The 7,142-nt window shown below is 46.9% G+C and overlaps 1 long non-coding RNA gene across 1 annotated transcript; it reads left to right on the plus strand.

Moving 5' to 3' along the window:
* Positions 1 to 250: 250 nt before the first annotated feature.
* LOC123458525 lies at positions 251 to 2,619 on the plus strand. Its single transcript, XR_006635707.1, has 3 exons — positions 251 to 352; positions 2,194 to 2,424; positions 2,505 to 2,619. It is a non-coding gene; the product is annotated as an uncharacterized LOC123458525 (long non-coding RNA).
* Positions 2,620 to 7,142: the final 4,523 nt, after the last annotated feature.

Genomic DNA, 7,142 nt, shown 5'->3' on the forward strand with positions numbered 1-7,142 from the left:
CTTTGTATATCTGGCTTTATGTGGGTACTGGGGAATCAAACCCAGGTCATCAGGCTTTGCAAGCAAGTGTTTTAAAGCTCTGAATCATCTCCCCAGCCCACAATTGATGTACACATTCTATTTAAACCCCTTAGCTTTGAAGAGCGATTTGCTTTGGAGTCATGTGACTTGGGACAATGTTTTTCAACCCAGGTACCTCATCTGTCACGGTGCTATGGCTTCACTATGGTCTGGCCCCTCTGAAACTCATGTTGAAAGTTGATTGTCATTGGAGGTTGCCAGCAAGGGGTGACAAAGTTCTCCAGTGGACTTGAAGCCTTTGCCCCAGGACTGGATTCGTCTCTATAAGAGGGTGCGTCGCTGAGCATGGCTGCTCCCATGCTTACCTTGTCCCACTGTGCCAGCTTGCCCATCTGCCCTTGCCAGATAACACCCAACTGGGCACTTCCTGCCTCAGACACTGTGAGCCAAATAACTTCTTTTCCTGATAAGTCATCTGACCTGAGTTATCTATGGTAGCAACAGAGAGTGGGCTAAGGCAAATGGGTACAATAATAATATTTATGGAGTTTTGTTAAGATGAAGGAGATGGTGTACAGGAAGTAATTAGTGTTGTGCTGGACTATGACGCATCTTTCCGTGTAGTGTGCATTATTATTACCATGAGTAGTACTTAGGTTCATCACGGTTATACTCATTTTACAGATGTGGAAACTGAGACTCAGAAGGGGTTTTGTTGATAATAGTTGCCACAGAGAGGGTCTACCATCTCCTGAGGTTTTTAGAAGTTGTTACTCTCAGAATCAGAGCCATACTATTCATGGGGGCAGCCCACTCCAGGTGAGCCCAGGTGAACTGAGGCCTGGCTAGGGCCAGGGTGATGAGAAGAGCCCATTCTCTCAACTCCTGAAGAAGACAATATGGCAATAGGACCTGCAGAGTTCCCAGGCCAGTGTCCTCTAAGGAGCTGAGTGTGAGGACAGCAGAGAGCCAGGAACGCAGAGGCTCCCAGGGAGGGGCCACTTCTTCTCATCCCAGTTTTCACCCAGCATTGAGGAGGGAGGGGCTCCATCAGGTGCATTCCTCAGCCCCATTCCTATTTAACCTCCCATAACTGGGCCACCTACCACTGAGCCCCACAAGACACTGTTCAAACTCTCTCTCTGACCCAGACAAAGCCAGACCAATGAATCATAGAATAAATGGTCTTGGGTTCTATGTTCTTTCAGAAGTCAGAGAATCCCATCCTAGTTCTTGCTTCCCAATTCACACACACGTGGACATTCACCTCTAAGTCCCAGTGCCCCCTACACTCCCGTGCATCCTCCTTCTGCATGATCTAGATACACAAACACATGCATGTGCACACATTCACACACACACGTGTCATCTATCTCTTACAAGTGTAGGTTTTCATGATATGCTTTATTTTCCATATGTTACCAACAACCCATTTTATTTCCTATTTATTTTCCTTCTTCCACTAAAAATATAAATTTCCAAGAGGGACATGTATTCCCAATGCCTAAAACAGTGATTGCATACAGTGGCATCTAAAGTACTTGTTGAGCTAATGAATGAATGAAAGAACTGTGTGTGTGTGTGTGTGTGTGTGTGTGTGTGTGTGTACGTGGTGGATGGATTGGTAGACTTTGGGGAGAAATAGTTGACAAATGATGCCTCAAAAACCATATGATTTTTTTCCCTAGATTTTGAAAACCTGTGCTTTTAAAAGTACTTTACATTTTTGGGGGGTCAGGGTGGGTTGAGGTAGGCTCTCACTCTATTACAGACTGACCTGGAATTCACTATGTAGTCTCAGGCTGGCCTTGAACTCATGGCAATTCTCCTACCTCTGCCTTCCAAGTGCTGGGTTTTAAAGGCATGTGCCACCACACATGGCCATTTTCTTTTTTTTTTTTTTAATTAAAATTTGTTTTTAACTATATTTGAGGAAGAGACAGACAGGGAGAGAGACAATGGGTTCACCAGGACCTCTAGCCACTGCAAATCAAGTCCAGATGCACATGTTACCTTGTGCATACGTCTTATGTGGGTCCTGGGAAACTGAACCTGGGTCCTTTGGCTTTGCAGGCAAGCACCTTAACTGCTAAGCCACCTTTCCAGCCCATACTTTTACATTCTCAAAGCACACAATCTCACTAGACTCACTAATAGCCCCATTCTTTTTAGATGCTCACAACTCCGCCCATAGGCCTGTGGTGCGGCTCCCACTTGGAAGGAAAGAAGTTGAGACTCTCACAGGTTGGGTGTCTAAGATTCTACCGCCTGCCAGTGGAAAGCTGAGACCAGCCCCCATGCTCTCTGGAAATGGAGAGAAAAAGCAGAGGGAAGAGCAAACGTTCAAGAAGGCATGCCGCCATTTGATTCTGTTGCCCATTTTGTCCTCACCCCTCCTTCTAGGTAAGCACCAATCATGGTGGCCTCTGTGTGAAAACACGTCTCATTGTGCTGAATGTCTTTTTTTTTTTTTTTCTCCCAAGACTTAGACACTGTTGTACAAACCAAGATGTGGTTCTCCATCTTCTGAGCACCTGGACAGTACAAGATGTCGATTTCATTGGCATCTTTAAGCAGCTCTGAGTGATCCATCTGGACTGAGCTGACTGTGGAAATGCTAAGAAGGATGAGGTTTCCCTCTTTCCCTTTGTCTCTGTCATTAAACCCATCTTCTCTCATTCTCCGTCTTCTTTGCAAAAGCATTGGCTTTACTCTCAACCTAAAGCTTCTGGGAGCTTCAACATAGAGTGTGTGTGGTATGTGGTCTTTAATACTGCTTCCTTGGGCATCTGCAAGGCTGGTTGCGTGCCTGAGAATGTTGCAAAGGAACCCAAGATGCACTCACTGTGCGTCCCTGGACTGTTGTCTTGCGGACAGCTAACGCATTCAGAGGTTTCTCTGTTGCCCAGAGTGACATCTTTAAGGCATCTTTGTTCTTTTTTAAAATATTTATGAGAGAGAGAGAGAGAGGGAGAGAGAGGGAGAGAGAGGGAGGGAGGGCGGGGGAGGAAGGGAGAGAACTGGCATGCCAGGGCCTCAACCACTGCACTCAAAATCCAGACACTTGTGCCACCTAGTGGGCATGTGAGACCTTGTGCTTGCCTTGCCTTTGAGCGTTTGGCTTAGTGGGATCTGGAGAGTCAAACCTGAGTCTTTAGGCTTCACAGGTAAACACCTTAACCTCTAAGCAATCTCTCTAGCCTAGCTAAAAAAAAATTATCTATTTGCAAGCACAGAGATACAACATAGAGAGAGAGTGAGTATGGGTGAATCAGGGCCTCTAGCTACTACGAACAAACTCTAGATGCATGCGCCACTTTGTGCATCTGGCTTTACATGGGTGCCGGGGAATCAAACCCTGGTCATCAGGTTTTGCAGACAAGCTCCTTAACCATTGAGGAATCTCTCCAGCCCTACACCAGGAGTTTTCCATTGTGTGGAAAGCCTAACGTGGACCCTGGCCTGGTGGCCCACACCAGTAGCACTTGGGAGGCTGAGAAGGAAGATAAAAAATTTGTAGGCAAGCCTGGCTTAGCTACACTGTAAGACCTTTGTCTCAAAAGTAAACAATAACAGCGACAAGGAGCTTTAATTAGACATACCTACATGCATTTTTTTTTTTTTTATGGGAAGGACGTGCATGTGCAATTCTCATTAACTTCTCAAAGGGCCATATGTTCTCTCCCCTACAATAGCAACAACCATGCTCTGTGGTGATGGTCCCTAAAGTGGAGGGAGGGGGTGGGGGGGATCTCACCCATGGCAGCTGCTTTCAGGACAGAGTACCTGTTCTAGGAGATGTGGCAGTTGACAACCTGGCCATGGAGGTGCCCACATGTTATATCACCTCATTCTATTGGCCAAACAGCTTACAACATCAGCTCAAGTGAAGAGAAGTCGACTCTACTTTTTTTTTTTTTAGGTAGGGTCTCCCACTAGGGCAGGCTGACCGGAAATTCACCATGTAGTCTCCAGGTGGCATCGAACTCTCGGAGATCTTCCTACCTCTGCTGGGATTAAAGGTGTGCCTGACTGACCCTACCTTTTGAAGTAAGGAACAATGCATATATAACAGGAAGGGAGGACTCAGGGCCATTTTTGGAGGTGAATCTACTGAATTTTATTCCTTTTTTCCACCTTTAGTCAAGCTCAAGCATCCCCAAACTCTTGGCTATGCACAGTCACACCGAGATGTTAATGACTAATTTCCAGTTAAAGTGCCTGATGCTGCTGCCTCCCTAGGCAACACCAACAGTACTGCTTTCTCAAGCGCGCTCACTCACACACCATGGCCACGGAATGTTGATAGTTGTCCCTGGGGCTCGGGGCATCAGGTAAAGATCTAGAACGATGTTGGTCTGAGGGGTAGACAGTGAAGAATTGTACCTTGGCTCTTGATGCCTCCTTCTGGATAAGACCTGCATCGCCCCCACTAGGTGTCCCCGCATGCAAAGTTGACAGATTTGGGTTGTTCCTCTGTCCTTGGAAGCAGTTCCAGCAAAAGCTATTGTGTGACCTTGGCATGGAATTTACTGCCTGTGCGCGTCTGTAGTTGCCCCGAGTCACTGGTAGCACACCTTGTGTTTGCAAAGTGTTACTATTGGCTGTGAGTAATATCAAGGCACACGAACTGGCTTGCTGCAGAAGCCTCACGAAAAGTGCGCCCTCCTCTCTCCCCCTCTCAAGTTCACTGGCAGTGGGAGTCTGAACCTTTCGAAGCTACCAGAACCTTCCAGGTTTGTAACGGTTTTTAACTGGCCTTGGTGCCCATTCAATCCCCAGAAAAATTAAGTTACAGTGACTCCTAGTGGCACCTCGTAGCAAGTGCTCAGGCAAGTCAACGCTAGAGGCTGAGCACAGATGGGAGCCTGAAGGATGCTACTCCTGGGGCGGGGGAGCCCACTCTTCATCCACCAGCGTGGCCCTCACCAGCGGCAGCGCGGATCACCTGCCATGCTTCCAGGCCTTGTCTCCGAAGGTCCTGTGCCAATGTCCACTGTGGTCTTAGCTCACACTGTTGCAGCCATCTCAGGTCGTGGTGGGAGACACGGGAAGTAGCCTGGGTCTGAGGAACTGACGCGGTAGGACGCAGCACTTGTGACGCTTGCCGTGTGATCTGGAGCAGGTCATTTAGCATCCCTGGGCTTCAGGAAGTTCATGGTTTGTCAAATGGAGTTAGGAATAGTGAGGATGGGCTCCAATGATGGCGGTAAATAAAGCACCGTGAAGACATCCAGAAAGTTCCACCAAGTGGAAGATACTGTTATGTTTGTTAGGCTTTGATTTTTTTGGTAACTTTTCTGTTGAAAACTTCTATAAATATAAACAATATACAATGATCTTAATCCCTTCCTCTCTTTCTCCTTGTATCCTTTCCTCGATCCCTCCTTTCTTACCCTCCCAAATGCCCCCTCCACTGACTCCCTTCTTCCCAACTAAGTCTCCTCCGTTTTGATGTTATCACTGTTCCCCCCTTCCATGAACGTCTTGTGTAAGCTGCTTCAGCCACTGTGTGGTCTTAAATACCAGGACCACTTGGTCTGGGAGATTGCATTGTAAGCCCTCTTCCCCTTCCTTTGGCTCTTACATTCTTTTTTTTTTTTTTAAATTTTATTTATTTATTTGAGAGCGACAGACACAGGGAGAAAGACAGATAGAGGGAGAGAGAGAGAATGGGCGCGCCAGGGCTTCCAGCCTCTGCAAACGAACTCCAGATGCGTGCGCCCCCTTGTGCATCTGGCTAACGTGGGACCTGGGGAACCGAGCCTCGAACAGGGGTCCTTAGGCTTCACAGGCAAGCGCTTAACTGCTAAGCCATCTCTCTGGCCCGGCTCTTACATTCTTAACCACCACCTTTTCTGCAATGCTCTCTGAGCCTTAGAAGGGTTGATAGAAAGGTCTCCATGCTGAACTTCTCAGCACTATGGTGAGTTTGGAATCCCCACAGTGGTCACCACTATCTAAAAAGAGAAGCTTCTCTAAACAAAAGTGAGAGAAGCATTAATATATGGATATACACATAAGTATTTAGAGAGCAGTTTGGTGGGCATAATATATTCATTTTCCAACAACAGTAGTAGTGCCTCACCTAGGGCTTATGACCTCCCCAGTCATAGGCTTTTGACTAGATTTTCAGTTCCAGGCAGGGGTTCCCTCCTGTGGAGTGGGCCCCAAATCCAATCAGAAAGCAGCTGGTTTCCCCCATAGCAAACATTCCACCATTGCACCAGTTGGTATATTTGGCCTGGCTGTGTAGATATAAAGATTGCAGGGACTACTGCTGGACAAGACCATTGATGACTTTTCTCCCTCAATGGGCTGCATAGCTGTTTCCAGCACTCTGACAGCTAGTCAACAGGGAAGAGGCTTCCAGCTCTGTTCCAGCTCAATTTCTCACTGTTTTGCATCCTGAGCATGTAGAGTCATCAGCATTAGGGTCTTACCATCTAGTTTTAGTGGGCAACCAAGGACCTTGCCAATAGCCTATAATGTTTTTTGGGGGGGGAGGGTGCCAGGGGTCTCCCTGGCCAATATTTCACTGGAAGGAATCCCACCTCTGGCACTGAAAAATTTCTAATAATCTATGGCTTCAGGCACGACATTCTCCACCTACCTTTATTCTTCTTTTTCTTCTTTTTTGAGGTAGTGTATCACGCTAGTCCAGGCTGACCTGGAATTCACCATGTAGTCTCAGGGTGGCCTCGAACTCATGACGATCCTCCTACCTCTGCCTCTGAGTTCCGGAATTCAAGGCGTGTGCCACCACGCTCGACTTCTTGAAACCATAGGAGAAGCCCTCTTCAACTGCTGAAGTGAGTCTGGGGATGTGTCAGATCTGCTCTGGAGTTTAGTTGTTTCATAAGGATCTACCTCTCCTGCTAAAGCAATATGGAGACACATGTAAAACACACACAAAAAATGTTAAAGGCAACATGACATTTGCTTGAGGAAACAACAAATACAGGTGAAGCTTCCTGGTCTCTTCCCAAGTCTGTTTCACTTTCTCCCTGCAAAAGGAGCCACTCTCCTCAGTGCTGTTGATCTTTCCCTGCATGCATTTGCATTATTACTGCATATGTATTTATTCCCAACAACATATGCTAGAATTACACAGTTTAAAC

This window comes from Jaculus jaculus, chromosome 2 (genome assembly GCF_020740685.1).
Source record: "Jaculus jaculus isolate mJacJac1 chromosome 2, mJacJac1.mat.Y.cur, whole genome shotgun sequence".
Taxonomy (NCBI): domain Eukaryota; kingdom Metazoa; phylum Chordata; class Mammalia; order Rodentia; family Dipodidae; genus Jaculus; species Jaculus jaculus.